This window comes from Mirounga angustirostris, unplaced genomic scaffold (genome assembly GCF_029215605.1).
Source record: "Mirounga angustirostris isolate CCGP_5_RB_7025 unplaced genomic scaffold, mMirAng1.0.hap1 SCAF_2, whole genome shotgun sequence".
In the NCBI taxonomy this organism is placed as follows: domain Eukaryota; kingdom Metazoa; phylum Chordata; class Mammalia; order Carnivora; family Phocidae; genus Mirounga; species Mirounga angustirostris.
Window position 1 is genome coordinate 197,628,463 of NW_026991710.1, and position 17,233 is coordinate 197,645,695.

The following is a 17,233-nucleotide window of genomic DNA, read 5'->3' on the forward strand; positions in this document are numbered from 1 at the left end:
TCTGGTAGGGTAATTACTGAAGCAATTGGCAAGGAAAGGAGTCAGAATATGAACGACAGTGTTGAGACTGAATGCTATAGCAAGTATTTGGTAAAATTGCAGTCCCAGTAAATTCCAAGGCCCTCTCCTTATCACCTAAGTTTTTGACTTTGGGATAGAAATCAGAAAACAAAAAATGTAGGACATTGTGGTAAGTGGACTGCTCTTGGATGCTTTCAGCCAGGAACTAAAAGAAAATTAAGGTTAGACAAATATTACCAAGTTTGTAGACTTTAAGCAGAGGAAATTTTTTTTAAAATTTTTTATTGTTATGTTAATCCCCATACATTACATCATTAGTTTTAGATGTAGTGTTCCATGATTCATTGTTTGTGCATAACACCCAGTGCTCCATGCAGAATGTGCCCTCCTCAATACCCATCACCAGGCTAACCCATCCTCCCACCCCCTCCCCTCTAGAACCCTCAGTTTGATTTTCAGAGTCCATCATCTCTCATGGTTTGTCTACTCCTCCGATTTCCCCCCCTTCATTCTTCCCCTCATGCTACATTCTTGGTCTTCTTTTTTTTTTTCTTTCTTAACATATATTGCATTATTTGTTTCAGAGGTACAGATATGAGATTCAGGAGTCTTGCAAAATTCACAGTGCTTACCCTCCCCAGTGTCCATCACCCAGTCACCCCATCCCTCCCCCCCCAACTCCAGCAACCCTCAGTTTGTTTCCTGAGATCAAGAATTCCTCATATCAGTGAGGTCATATAATACATATCTTTCTCTGTTTGACTTATTTCGCTCAGCATAATACCCACCAGTTCCATCAATGTCGTTGCAAACGGCAAGATCTCATTCCTTTTGATGGCTGCATAATATTCCATTGTATATATATACCCCATCTTCTTTATCCATTCATCTGTAGATGGACATCTTGGCTCTTTCCACAGTTTGGCTATTGTGGACATTGCTGCAATAAACATCGGGATGCATGTACATTTTCGGATCCCTACTTTTGTATCTTTGGGGTAAATACCCAGGAGTGCAATTGCTGGATCATAAGGTAGCTCTATTTTCAACTTGTTGAGGAACCTCCATACTGTTTTCCAGAGTGGCTGCACCAACTTGCATTCCCACCAACAGTGGAGGAGGGTTCCCCTTTCTCTGAATCCCGCCAACATCTGTCGTTTCTTGACTTGTTAATTTTAGCCATTCTGACTGGTGTGAGGTGGTATCTCATTGAGGTTTTGATTTGGATTTCCCTGATGCTGAGCAATATTGAGCACTTTTTCATGTGTCTGTTGGCCCTTTGGATGTCTTCTTTGGAAAAATGTCTGTTCATGTCTTCTGCCCATTTCTTGATTGGATTCTTTGTTCTTTGGGTGTTGAGTTTGATGAGTTCTTTATAGATTTTGGATACTAGCCCTTTATCTGATATGTCATTTGCAAATATCTTCTCCCATTCTGTCAGTTGTCTTTTGGTATTGTGGACTGTTTCCTTTGCTTTGCAAAAGCTTTTTATCTTGATGAAGTCCCAATAGTTCATTTTTGCCCTTGCTTCCCTTGCCTTTGGTGATGTTTCTAGGAAGAAGTTGCTGCGGCTGAGGTCGAAGAGGTTGCTGCCTGTGTTCTCCTTTAGGATTTGGATGGACTCCTGTCTCACAATGAGGTCTTTCAAATATTTGGAGTCTATTTTTGTGTGTGGTGTAAGGAAATGGTCCAGTTTCATTCTTCTGCATGTGGCGATCCAATTTTCCCAACAGCATTTGTTGAAGAGACTGTCTTTGTTCCATTGGCCATTCTTTACTGCTTTATCAAAGATTAGTTGACCACAGAGCTGAGGGTCCATTTCTAGGCTCTCTATTCTGTTCCATTGATCTATGTGCCTGTTTTTGTGCCAGTACCATACTGTCTTGATGATGACAGCTTTGTAATAGAGCTGGAAGTCCGGAATTGTGATGCCACCGGCTTTGCTTTTCTTTTTCAACATTCCTCTGGCTATGCGGGGTCTTTTCTCGTTCCATACAAATTTTAGGATTATTTGTTCCATTTCTTTGAAAAAAGTGGATGGTATTTTGATGGGGATTGCATTGAATGTGTAGATTGCTCTAGGTAGCATTAACATCTTCACAATATTTGTTCTTCCAATCCATGAGCTTGGAACATTTTTCCATTTCTTTGTGTCTTCCTCAATTTCTTTCATGAGTATTTTATAGTTTTCTGAGTACAGATCTTTGCATCATTGGTTAGATTTATTCCTAGGTATCTTATAGTTTGGGTGCAATTGTAAATGGGATAGATTCCTTAATTTCTCTTTCTTCTGTCTTGTTGTTGGTGTATAGGAATGCCACTGACTTCTGTGCATTGATTTTAAATCCTGCCACTTTACTGAATTCCTGTATGAGTTCTTGCAGTTTTGGGGTGGAGTCTTTTGGGTTTTCCTCATAAAGTATCATACATCTGCAAAGAGTGAGAGTTTGACTTCTTCTCTGACAATTTGGATGCCTTTGATTTATTTTTGTTGTCTGATTGCTGTGGCTAGGACTTCCAATACTATGTTAAATAGCAGTGGTGATAGTGGACACCCCTGCTGCATTCCTGACCTTAGGGGGAAAGCTCTGTTTTTCCCCATTGAGAAGGATATTTGCTGTAGGTTTTTCATAGATGGCTTTTATGATATTGAGGTATGTACCCTCTATCCGTATACTCTGAAGAGTTTTGATCAAGAAAGGATGCTGTACTTTGTCAAAAGCTTTTTCTGCATCTATTGAGAGGATCATATGATTATTGTTCTTTCTTTTGTTAATGTATTGTATCACGTTGATTGATTTGCGGATGTTGAACCAACCTTGCAGCCCAGGGATAAATCCCACTTGGTCGTGGTGAATAATCCTTTTAATGTACTGTTGGATCCTATTGGCTAATATTTTGGTGAGAATTTTTGGATCCATGTTCATTAGGGATATTGGTCTGTAATTCTCCTTTTTGATGGGGTCTTTGTCTGGTTTGGGGATCAAGGTAATGCTGGCCTCATAAAACGACTTTGGAAGTTTTCCTTCCATTTCTATCTTTTGGAACAGTTTCAGAAGAATAGGTATTAATTCCTCTTGAAATGTTTGGTAGAATTCCCCTGGGAAGCCATCTGGCCCTGGGCTTTTGTTTTTTGGGAGATTTTTGATGACTGCTTCCATTTCCTTAGTGTTTATAGGTCTGTTAAGGTTGTCTATTTCTTCCCAGTTCAGTTTTGGTAGTTGATACATCTCTAGGAATGCATCCATTTCTTCCAGGTTATCTAATTTGCTGGCATGGAGTTGCTCATAATATGTTCTTATAATTGTTTGTATTTCTTTGGTGTTGATTGTGATCTCTCCTCTTTCGTTCATGATTTTATTGATTTGGGTCATTTCTCTTTTTGAAAAGTCTGGCCATGGACTTATCAATCTTCCTAATTCTTTCAAAGAACCAACTCCTAGTTTGGTTGATCTGTTCTACTGTTCTTTTGGTTTCTATTTCATGGATTTCTGCTCTGATCTTTATTATTTCTCTTCTCCTGCTGGGTTTAGGCTTTATTTGTTGTTCCTTCTCCAGCTCCTTTAGGTGTAGGGTTAGGTTGTGTACTTGAGACCTTTCTTGTTTCTTGAGAAAGGCTTGTATTGCTATATACTTTCCTCTTAGGACTGCCTTTGCTGCATCCCAAAGATTTTGAATAGTTGTGTTTTCATTTTCATTGTTTTCCATGTATTTTTTTTAATTCTTCTTTAATTTCCTGGTTGACCCATTCATTCTTCAGTAGGATGCTCTTTAGCCTCCATGTATTTGAGTTCTTTCCAACTTTCCTCTTGTGATTGAGTTCTAGTTTCAGAGCATTGTGGTCTGAAAACATGCATGGAATGATCCCAATCTTTTGGTACCAGTTGAGACCTGATTTATGACCTAGGATGTGATCTACTCTGGAGAATGTTCCATGGGCACTAGAGAAGAATGTGTATTCCATTGCTTTGGGATGGAATGTTCTGAATAAGTCTGTGAAGTCCATTTGGTCCAGTGTGTCATTTAAAGTCTTTATTTCCTTATTGATCTTTTGCTTAGACGATCTGTCCATTTCAATTATTGTATTCTTGTCGATGTGTTTCTTTGCTTTTGTTATTAATTGCCTTATATAATTGGAGCTCCCATGTTAGGGGCATAGATATTTACAATTGTTAGATCTTCTTGTTGGATAGACCCTTTAAGTAGGATATAATATCCTTCCTCATCTCTTATTACAGTCTTTGGTTTAAAATCTAATTTGTCTGACATAAGGATTGTCACCCCACCTTTCTTTTGGTGTGCATAAGCATGGTAAATGATTTTCCACAACCTCACTTTTAATCTGGGGGTGTCTTTGGTTCTAAAATGAGTCTCTCGCAGACAGCATATCGATGGGTCTTGTTTTTTAATCGAGTCTGATAGCCTGTGTCTTTTGATTGGGGCATTTAGCCCATTTACATTCAGGGTAACTATTGAAAGATAGGAATTTAGTGCCATTGTATTGCCTATAAGGCGACTGTTACCATATATTGTCTGTGTTCCTTTCTGGTCTATATTGCTTTTAGGCTCTCTCTTTGCTTAGAGGACCCCTTTCAACATTTCCTGTTGGGCTGGTTTTGTGTTTGCAAATTCCTTTAGTTTTTGTTTGTCCTGGAAATTTTTGATCTCTCCTTCAATTTTCAATGACAGCCTAGCTGGATAGAGTATTCTTGGCTGCGTATTTTTCTCATTTAGTGCTCTGCATATATCCTGCCAGTCCTTTCTGGCCTGCCAGGTCTCTGTGGATAGGTCTGTTGCCAATCTAATGTTTCTACCCTTGTAGGTTACATATCTCTTCTCCCAAGCTGCTTTCAGGATTTTCTCTTTGTCTATGAGACTCGTAAGTTTTACTATTAGATGTTGGGGAGTTGACCTATTTTTATTGATTTTGAGAGGGGTTCTCTGTGCTTCCTGGATTTTGATGCCTGTTTCCTTCCCCAAATTAGGGAAGTTCTCTGCTATAATTTCCTCCAGTATACCTTCTGCCCCTCTCTCTCTTTCTTCTTCTTCTGGGATCCCAATTAGTCTAATGTTGTTTCGTCTTATGGTATCGCTTATCTCTCGAATTCTGCCCTCGTGATCCAGTAGTTGTTTATCTTCTTTATCTCAGCTTCTTTATTTTCCATCCTTTGGTCTTCTATATTACTGATTCTCTCTTCTGCCTCATTTATCCTAGCAGTTAGCGCCCCCATATTTGATTGCACCTCATTAATAGCCTTTTTGATTTCTACTTGGTTAGATTTTAGTTCTTTTACTTCTCCAGAAAGGGTTTCTCTAATAACTTCCATGCTTTTTTCAAGCCCAGCTAGTATCTTTAAAGTGATGATTCTGAACTCTAGATCTGACATCGTACTAATGTCCGTATTGAGTAGGTCCCTGGCAGTTGGTACTACCTCTTGTTCTTTTTGTTGAGTTGATTTTTTCCATGTTGTTATTTTGTGCAGAGCAGAATAGATTAATGAGAGAACAAAAAATGCTAGCAGGGTGACAACGTCTCCAGAATATATACTCTAAACAAATCTGAAAAGACATGAAGCAGTGGGAAAAGAAAGGGAAAGAGAGGAAAAAGAAAAAGAAAAAGATAAAGATACAAACAAACAAAAACAGAACAAAACAAAACAAAACCAGAATGTGATCAAATATGATCAGGCTGGTATATACATCAGTGCCACACACTAGATTTTGGGTGTATTTTGGTCTGTTAAAAGAAAGTGCCTCCCAAAATTTTTAAGAAAGAAAAACTTATACATGTTCAAAAATAAGGGTTGTTATGATGAAGGGATGGAATATGACTGTAAAGATGGAAATTATAAATAATTTTATAACAGGAATTGATAAGTTGTTTGAAAAAAGAAAGAAAAAGATTTAAAAAAAAAAAAGGGAGAGAATGTGATCAGGCAGGGGAGTAGGAAAAAACCATACACTAGAGATTTAGAGTATATTTTGATCTGTTAGAAGAAACTATCTCAAAATTTTAAAGAGAGAACAACTTATATATATATATATGCCAAAAATACGGGTAACTACTATGAAGGGATAGAATATGACTCTAACAGTGAAAAATAAAAAAAGATTTAAAAAAAAGGGATTGATAAGATGTTGGTTGAAAAAGGGAAAAAGAAAAATTCAAAAAAAAAAAAAAAGAAAAAAAGACAGTTAAAAAAAATAATTAACTTTGAAAGACTAAAGAATCATGGGAAAAAAGCCATGAATTCTATGTGCAGTATTCCCCTAGCGCTGGAGTTCTGCTGTTCTCATTGATCGGTAAACTTGGTCTTGGCTGGCTGTTCTCACTGATCTTCTGGGGGAGGGGCCTGTTGCCGTGGTTTTCAAAAGTGTTTGCCAGAGGTGGAACTGCCCCGCCCTTGCCCAGTTGGGGCTAAGTAATCTGCTCGGGTTTGCTCTCCGGGGCTTTTGTTCCCTGTAAGCTTTCAGTCCAGCTTTGGAGGCGGAGAGTGAAAATGGCGGCCTCCCAATCTCCGCCAGGGGGGAGCCGAGAACTCGGGGCCCCGCTTCTCAGTGTGCCCCCAGAGAAAAGCAGTTAGTTACACCCGTCTCCCCGGTCTCCAGCCGCACTCCGTGCTCCCCCGGCCTGTGACCGCACGTTTCTATCTCTGGCACCCGACCCAGTGTGGAGTCTCCAATCCCAGCAGATCCCTGCGGTGCGCTCCTGCACCGCTCCTCCTGAGGAAGAAGGTGAGTCTCCCCAGATCTGCCACTTGTTGGGTCCCTGCTGGAGGAGCAGTGGCCCGACTGTGCTATGGATCACTGTTTATGGCAACCCCGAGCTGAGAGCCCGTGCCTCAGCTCTGTCTCTGCAGCCGGCTTTCCGCTCCAATACCTGGGAGCTCTGCCGCATCAGGCACCCCCGGTCTTTCTGTGACCCTGAGGGTCCTGATACCACACTGTCCCACGAGGGTTCCACCCCCCACTTAGCCACCAGAGTGACACCCCTCAGCAGAGCAGACTTCTAAATGTTCCGATTTTGTGCTCCGTGGTTCTATCACTTGCCAGAAGCGGCCGATGGAGGCCCCTCTCCCGCCGTCTATCCTCCTGAATATCACCTCAGATTCACTTCTCCGCACGTCCTACCTTCCAGAAAGTGGTCGCTTTTCTGTTCAGAATGTTGTTGCTATTCCTTTCTTCGATCTCCTGTTGGGTTTGTAGGTGTTCAGAATGGTTTGATCCCTATCCAGCTGAATTCCTGAGAAGAGATGAAATCCATGTCTCCTACTCCTCTGCCATCTTGCTCCGCCCAGAGGAAATTTTTTAATGGAGCTGTATTCTATTTCATCTTTGCTTTCAATGTAAAATATTAAGTGTCCAGCAATTTAGGGGCTGCCAGCCTTAGAAAAATCAACTACTTCTGTACGTCAAACAATGGAGAGACCTATGTTAATCCGATTCCTCCCTAGCCTTGGGCTGTGAATCTAAATGAGAAGATGGGAGTGAGCCCAGCAGCTTGGAGGTCTATTTCTTTCTCTCCTCCACATCTGTCCTCACACTTTCTCTCCCCGGCTCTGTGCCCTGCAACTGTCACCCCCACAGATGGCATCACCACCATCACCTTGCCCTCTGGCCTCCATGTAACCAGTGTGAAGAAACAGGAGAATGCAGGGCAAGAGAAGAGAGAGGGAGGGGTGTTTCCTCTCCATCCCTGTCCACATCTTCCTAAGTCTCTTAGAACCTGTTCTATTGACTTGTTGAGTTTGCCAACAGCTTCCAACCGCAGCCCTAGCACCAGGCATCCTCATGGATCGCCGGAGGATATGTGCCATCACGTTGAGAGCGAATAGAACATGCCAGTCACATAGGCCTGTGTGGAAAGATAGCAGGCAGAAATACTGCCACCAAACACATCGTGGTCCCTTGTCCCTTCTGTCCCTGCCTTCCTGACTTTTAAAAATTATTTTAGGGGTACCTGGCTGGCTCAGTGGGTGGAGCATGTGACTTTTGATCTCAGGGCTGTGAGTTCCAGCCCCACATTGGGTGTGAAGATTACTTAAAAAAATAAAATCTCTAAAAACAGTTATTTTACTTTTTAGATATCTATTTTATCTATTAACTTTCTAACTAGAACTCTGTATATTTTTGGTAGTCACTCTATGGATGATGATATGGATTCTTAATTTTCAGAGTCTACTGAGAGTTACTATTTCACTGCCACACATAAAGTAGGAGGATTTTCAACACTAAAGGTTTGTGTCCTCCCTGTTGTGGCCAAGCTATATTAGTTACACATGGCACATCTATATACCTTATAATCTCCATAATGTGGTGTCAGAATGTCTGCTTAAATCATGGTGTATATGCTAAAGAACTTAAGAGAAAAAATGATCTGATGTATTTGCCTTTATATTTATATACCCAGTTCTCGTCCCTTCTGGTGCATCCAACATTCTTTCCCTTCAGCCAGAAGAACAGCCTTTAGAGCTTCTTACATCAAAGGGTTGCTGGAAGTAAATTCTCTGTTTCTCAGTTTTCATTTACTGAATGTGCTTTATTTTGCCTTCATTCTGGAATGATATTTTTCTATGTAAATAGAATTCTGTGTTGGCAGCTTTTATTTTGTATTTCTTTCAGGACTTTAAAGTTAATGTTCTATTGTTTCTGATGAGAAATCAGCACTCATTCAAATAGTTCTCCTCTATGTAACATGTTGTTTCTTTCTAGCAAGAGCCATGATTTTCATTTCATGCTTGGTTTTCAGCATTCTATGAGATGCCTGAGTCAGGTTTTCTATTTATCCTACTTGCAGTTTAGTTATTGTCTTGAACCTTACAATTTATGTCATTCCCCAAATTTGGGTGATAGTTAGACATTATTTCTTCCATACTGTTGCCACTTCTTCATTCTCCTCTCCTTCTGGGGCCCTAATAGTCATTTTAGACCTTTGGATATTGTCACAGATGTCCTTGAGACTCTTATGTTTTAAAATAATTTTTCTTTATGTTCTTCAAATTGAATTTTTTTTTGTTAAGCTATTTTCAAATATGTCCCATTTGCTATTAAGCACATACAGCATATTTTTTTTAATTAAACTAAATTTAATTTAATTTTAAAGAGTTTATTTATTTATTTGAGAGAGAGAGAACATGCACAGGGGAGGAGTAAAGGGAGAGAGAGAGGGAAACCCAAGCAGACTCCACGCATGTGTCTTTGGTAATAATAACTACTTAAAAATCCTTTTCTGCTTATTCCAATAACTGAGCTATCTTGGGGTTGTTCTGAAAATGGATCAGATTTTCCCATTATTTCCTGTCTTGTGTAATTTTGGATTAAATTCTTCATATTTTGAGTGATACATTGTAAAGACTTTTAATTATATCATGTGTTTCTTGGGATTACTGGTATTTTATTGTAGCTTGTGGTTAACTTGATACTTGATTACACTCAGCAAATTCTGGATCTTCTGTGCTGCATGGCAGCTGAAATTTCCATTAAGTTACCTTACCTTTAGCACTCATGTAGGTCTGTTTATTAGTATATTAGTTATCCCTTGCTGCATAACATATAATCTCAGTTTGGCAGCTAGAAACAACAGACAGTAACTCACATGATTTGCAGGGTAGGAATCTGAGAGTAACTTAGCTGTGTGATTGGATCGGAGTCTCTTGTGAGGCCGCCCTCTGGATCTGTGCTAATCTGAGACTTGATGGGCTCGAACCGACCTCTAGCCTTAACCACATATCCTTTGTGGTGTCTTTCCATACAGCTCCTCATAATGCAACTCGCTTCCCTGAAGCTAGTGATCCAAATGAGAGAGAAAACCTGACAGAAGCTTTGCTTGTTTTTTGGTTTTTGTATCCATCTCAGAAATGATATACCACCATGTCTGTCATATGCTATTGACCACACAGACTAATCTTGATCCAGTCTGGGAGGGGAGCACAAAAGGGTGTGAATAGCAGGTGTTTGTGAACAACAGGGGCCATCTTGGAGGCTGGTCACTACCTCTTGTCTGTCCTCTCTCTTCTAACATTTCCTGTACATCCCCCAAGAAGACTTGTTCCTTCTCCTGACCCTGAAAAGTCTCATCCTATTTACAATACCAAGTCAGATTCTGTAAGATTTTCATCTAAATCAGATCTGGATCAGGACATCCCTTGGGTGTGGTTCCTTAAGTCCAGATTCCAGAGTACTGGGTTTCTCAGACATCCCCTTCTTCACAGACCAAACAATGATGATGCAGCCACTGTGTAATTACTGCTGGTGTTCCTGTTCAGAGAGTGGGAAGGGAATGGAATTTCACACAGATCTTGGTTTCAAATTCTCGCTTTTACATTTACTTTTTCTTTGACTTGGGAAAACTTTGATTACCATAGTTAATCCTGTTAGCTACCCTGTGAAGCAGATATTAATACATCCATCTGATTTGGGAGAAAAAGGGTTCATACAGTTAATTGTATGAAGCAGATCTGGTTATTCATCATTTTCCATTCCTGTCCTCCTCTGTTGTTTTCCACCCTGTCCTGTGCCCCCAATTCAGGGGATGGGTCGGGTGCACATACTGCTTAATTTGGGCTCCTTGACTTCAGACTTTCTGTTGACTTCAGCCCATGGGAAATAATAGCAGGAGCACAGAGGCTTAGTAAAGGGAGAGTCTGGGGCATTCTTTTCCCCTCTCTTTCCAAAAGTATTACCTTCATTCTGAATACTGTCCTTCCAGAATTCCATGTGACCTTTGTCTCCAGTACACCTGTTCAGTCTACTTGACCCTGTGACAGAGGGTAGTGATGTCTTCCCCCTGCTACCTGAGGGTATGTGCACAATGCATCCCTGAGAACAATACATCATGATTCCCTGCACTCTGCCCACCTCTGAAAATGGCCTCTTGATTACATTTTCTTTAAAATCCTAATTTGGGATTTGTTCTGGTTCTGAAAAGGATCCTGAATGATAAGCTTTTCCTTTTATTTTCCATTAAACAATATCCTGGTATGGCGTTTATAATATTTATTATAAATATATTATGTTTTATATATATATTTATGTTATATATAAAATATATGCATTATATATAATAAAATATATTGTATTATATATGAAAATATATGCAATATATATTATACTAAGTATATATGGTATACAATAAACATATATATATACATATATATGTAACATATATATGTGCATACAGGTACAAAACTGTGTGTATATATGTATACATGCATGTGTATGTGTGTGTATATATACACTCACACATCTACATATTTAAAGAGGAAGGCTTTCGGGGCGCCTGGATGGCTCAGTCATTGAGCATCTGCCTGCAGCTCAGGTCGTGGTCCCAGGGTCCTGGGATCGAGCCCCACATCGGGCTCCCTGCTCTGTGGGAAGCCTGCTTCTCCCTCTCCCACTCCCCCTGCTTGTGTTTCCTCTCTCACTGTGTCTCTCTCTGTCAAATAAATAAATAATCTTAAAAAAAAAACAAAAAACAAAACTTAATAAAGAGGAATGCTTTCAAGAGAAGATGATTAAACATATGGAACCATCTTAGTGAAAAAGCATTTCAAGTCTCCAGAGACAAGGATGGGCAGCTTCAGAGCAGGCTGTAATAGAAGCTGTTTCATTAGCAACTGAGCATAGCCCCTAATATATCGCTAATCATTTCTTCATATTTTTTTTTCTGATGTTAATATAATCTTCAAGATACAAGAGCAGTGGGTACCAAGCCCATCCTGGCACAGAGGAATATTTATAAAGGCCCAACAATATAAAGGTGAGAGAACTATCACAAATGCCTCAAGTGAGACAATGAGCACCTGTCTGCTCTGATAAGAAAAGAAAGACTTCTCTTTTAAGGATGAAGCCTGCTTCTACCGTTCCCCTGTGATGCTCAGAGTTCTAGAATGGCTCGGATGAACCTGGTGCTATAAACAGCCATTTACATACTACTTTTTCCTCTAGCAGCTGGTAGGTGGAATTTTGATGAGCTAGCTCAGGTAGGCTGTTCAGAAGACTGAAACACATCCCTTGATCTGCAGGAGGGACAGGTGCAGCCGACTTCTGCTGTGCTTATTACTGGCTGCCTTAAGTAAGTGATAAATAAAGGAGAGCAGGATGGGAGGCTTTTCATTATAAGCTGGTCTTTCAGTCATGAGGGGTGTTTCTCACACTCATTGTCCTATTTCTTAATCGGTTCCAATTATGATTCAGACAGTGTTGAATGGAGCAATTCCTTAATCTCCTTGAGCCTCATTTTATTCTCTATAACCTGACAGGTTGAGAAGCGTGACAAATAAAAGACAATTCATAAAAGGAAAATTCCACCTTCCTTGCTTCATGGACACTCTTTGAAGTAATAATTCCCATCTCTCAGGGTTAATATTAGGACTAAATGAGATGACAAATATAATATGGCTAGATATGTAGTAGATACTCAACATATGTTAGTATACATTTTTGCAATTTAATGAATGTGTAAAGCCATAATATACTGAGCCCTAGGCTAGAAGCTGGAGAGAAAAACTGAGGGAGATTAGATATAGATGATAGATAGATAGATAGATAGATAGATAGATAGATAGATAGATAGATAGATAGATAATAGATAGATAGATGATAGACTGGAGGATATGCACATATATAATGCACATATGAGCACACTTCTTTAAATTTATGTATATAAGAATGTTAAATAGGAGTTTTCCTGTTTTTATCATGTTGAGTCTAAGACCCCAAACTAAAAACAGTAAGAACTTAAAACACTCGTTTTCTAAGGAAAAAACATTCAAGCTACCAAACCATCTCCTAGAGGAAGAGCTGAGAGGTGGCAGAAGTTGGTCACCATTCCTATCTCTTCCCCAATATATACAGAAATGAAAATGGAGAAGAGAGGGACAGCTGTGTGACCTTGTATTTTATTCCCTGTCCTTTGTAAAAGACATACTCACCATATAAACTTAAGAGACCAAAAAGTATCCTCAGTTGGGACTGGGCATGCAGGCAAGGGGTCACTGGAGTCTCTTCTTAGGCAGCTCATCATACAGATGATATTCACATTCCCAACATGGTGCTACTTCCATGATAACAAGGACTAGAGAGCTTTTGAGAGAGCTAGGCATAATCTCCTGAGGAATTGGGAGGGTATGTGCACAAGAGATGGGTGCCCACTTCGATCCAGAGATGTCAGAAGACATGAGGTTGCGGATAATGTCTAAAAAGGGTCTTGGTAAAATAATGAGATATCCCTGAATATCTATAGAATGGCCCAAGTCAGGAACACTGACAGCACCAAATGCTGGTGAGGATGTGGAGCAACAGGAACTCTCACTCATTGATGGTGGGAATGCAAAATGGTGCAGCCACTTTGGAAGACAGTTGGGTGGTTTCTTACAAAATAAAAAAAAAAAATAATCTTACCCTATGATACAGTAATTGTACTCCTTGCTATTTACCTAAAAGAAATGAAAATTTATGTCCACACAAAAACCTGTATGTGGATGTTTATAGCAGCTTTATTCATAATTCCCCAAAGTTGGAAACCACAAAGATGTCCTTCAGTAAATGAATGGATAAAGAAGCTTTGTTACATCCAGACAATGGCATATTATTCAGCACTAAAAAGTAATGAGCTACCAAGCCATGAAGAGACACAGAGGAAACTTAAATGCATATACTCAGTTAAAGAAGACAATATGAGAAGGCTACATTCTGTATGATTCCAACTATATGACATTCTGGAAAAGTCAAAATTGTGGAGGTAAATAGATCACTGGTTGCCAGAGGTTGTGGATGGTTGAGGGAGTGAGGGTGGGGCAGAGCACAGTGCGTTTTTAGGGCAGTAAAACTATTCTGTGTGACACCATAATGACGGACATATGTTGTTATCCATATGTTTAAATCCATAGAATATAAAACACCAAGAGTGGGGTGCTTGGGTGGCTCAATCAGATAAGTGTCTGCCTTTAGCTCAGGTCATGATCCCAGGATCCTGGGATCAAGGCCCATATTGGGCTCCCTGCTCAGTGGGGAGCCTGCTTCTCCCTCTCCCCACTGCTTGTGCTCTCTCTCCCTATCTCTCTTTCTTCAAATAAATAAATAAAATACTAAAAAAATTAAAAAATGGTAAAACCCCAAGCATGAACCCTAATGTAAACTATGAACTGTGGGTGTAAATGATGTATCAATGTACACTCATTATTGTAACAAATGCATCACTCCAGAGGGGACACTGACAATGGAGCAAGCTATGCATATGGGGGAGCAGGGAATATATGGGAAATCTCTATGCTACCTCCTTAATTTTGCCATTAACTTAAATTGCTCTAAAATAATAGTCTTTTTTTCTTTTTCTTTTTATTATGTTATGTTAATCACCATACATTACATCATTAGTTTTTGATATAGTGTTCCATGATTCATTGTTTGTGTATAACACCCAGTGCTCCATTCAATACATGCCCTCTTTAATACCCATCACCAGGCTAGCCCATCCTGCCACAATAGTCTTTTAAAACAAACAAACAAACAAACAAAGGTGTTGGTATAGTAAGTGTGGGATAAGGATTAGGACAGCCACAATCTCTGTTCTGCTGGGCTCCACATGGAATGGAAGAAGACAATTGTCAAAGGCTCCAGTTGAAGCATGGAGGTGTAAGAAGAGGCAGATACTATAGGTCTCTCCAGGAATTCCTGGGACAAGTGGGATCGCATAGAATTTGGGATACAGGTGGCTGGAATATTTATTGCTGAAGGAATCAACAGCAGATGAGGCTATCTCTGAGGGGTTCCTCCATGACTGACCCTAACAAGGTATGGGTGAAGCTGAGTATCACCCCAACGTAACTACATATACCTTCTAGCTACTCACACCACCTTGGACCTGTTAATTTCTGAGTTTGTGTAACAGAGCTCTAAATTATTTTTAAACAACACCTCCTTTAAAGTCTTCCAAAATGTATGTAAATTTTCTAGTACTTAGTAAGCACTACAAATACATTCTACGTGAGTCCAGAGCTATGTAGTTATACTGCCAAATCTTATTTGCTCTGAAATTAGAAATTTGCATTGTTTCACTGGATTCACAAAACTCTAGGAATTATTAGAGAAGCAAAATAATTTACCCAAGTCAAAGAATTAGCAAAAATAGAACCAGGATCTGAAACCACATATAATTCTCAACCATTATCCAAAACTGGTCCCCACAATAAGGGGCAATTTATCACTGAAAAAATATGAAGCACAAAATCTAGTTAATAAAAATAAAAGTATGCTTAGTGCATAGAATCTCTCACTAATAATTGAAGATGATGGCTCCATTTATTTATATGTGTATTACTGGTTATTCTATCAACCTGCTGAAGGATTTGGGTCCATGTTTTTCTAGAGAATATGCTGGCTAACTCTCTGCACTGTGCTTGCAATGATTTCCCACTGTCACTGAGATTTATGTGATAATAAAAGAGGGGTAATCAGATGAGCAAAGAACTTTTCCCAGGATCCTAAACCTGAGATTCCAAGAAACAAAGCACAATTTAAATAATTGAATTAGGGATCTCTGTGGACTATATTGCCCCCACAAAAAACTAACACATTCAACTCCTATTTAGAGAATTGAAATGTTAAAGGAACTACTTCTCTTATTTTATGGTTAAATTCAGACACCAATGAACTATTTAAGGTGTAAAGCATTTCCCTAGTATGTATATCCAAGGGGAAAATGGATGCATCGTTTTCAAGTAATTATTTTGTGTCCAGCACAGTGATAAGCAGTTCACATATTATTATATATCTCCAAAACACTTTGAGGTGAATATTATTTTTGTTTTGCAGATCAGAGAACTGAGAATCAGAAAGTGCCTAATATCACACTGCCAGACATGAATATTATGACATTTTGTAAAAGTTTCTGTGATAAATTAGTCATTATCTCTGAAAAACAAGAAGAAAGTCTTTAATCAGGTTTTAGAAATGTGTTAGATAATTCTCAATTTTATATATCTAGGTGAATGATCCATCTCATATTTCTGCACAGAAGTGTACATACTTGAATATGTATTACGATTTAAGTCAAATGGAATACAGCCAAAATTATCATTGGTTGTGTATCTTTTGATTTAAGTGCAGTTCAACAAACACATTGAACATCTAGTATGTAGTGTCATTCATTTGTTATTCTATTAACAAACCTTAGTGAGTACCTACTGTATTCAATAATGGAGATGTGTTAATGAATGATATTTTTATTATTGAAAACTCACCAGTAGCTAATATATGTATAAAGTAATACATGTAAAATTATAAAAACGAATGAACAAAGAGAGGAAAATGTATAGGAAAAGGATAAAACAGTAAAAAAAAAATATGGAAAAGGATATCAACAAGTGATTTGCAGAAGTTGTAATCCAAAAACATAAAAACATTAACAAAACTCAAAATTATTTGTTTTCAGATAAAAGCAAAATACAACAAAAGTACTGCCATACTATACCTTTTCAACTGGCAAAACCCCACAAGCTAGACAACATTGAGTGTTGGAGAGGATTTGGGAATTCTGAAACCTCTGAGTGACTGCTGGGAGTGCATGGCCACCTTTCTGGCATGTTTATTAAATGACCTGTTCTTGGTTCTACATGCCAAAGAACTTCTCACAGAAGTCCATGAGAGACACCACCGGAGTGCCCATGACAGGGGAACAATGTAACCATCACCAGGAGGATGGGGAATAGACTCCCTTTTTCATGAATGTAGGAGATGGGATGGTTGATTTTGTGTGTCAGTTTGACTAGGCCAGGGAGTGCCCAGATGAACCATTATTTCTGGATGTGCCTGAGGATGTTTTTTCGTGAGATTACCATTTAAGTTTTCATGAATTCAGTAAAGTAGAGCACCCTCCTCAGTGTGGGTCAGCATCATCGAATCTGTTGAGGGCCTGAATAGAACAAAACGTGGAGGAAGGGGGAATGCTCTCATTATTATTCCTGTCAGGTTGCTTGAGCTCGGATATTGATCTTCTCAATGCTCTTGGTTTTCAGGCCTTTGGATCTTGACTGTAATTTCCATCATCAGCTCCCCTGGTTCTCAGGCTTTTGAATTTGGATGGAATTAGACCACAAGCTCTCTTGGGTGTCTAGCTTGGAGACAGTAGATCATGGGATGACTCCATAACTACATGAACAAATTCCTTATAATAAGTCTCTTCATATATATATATATATATATATATATATAT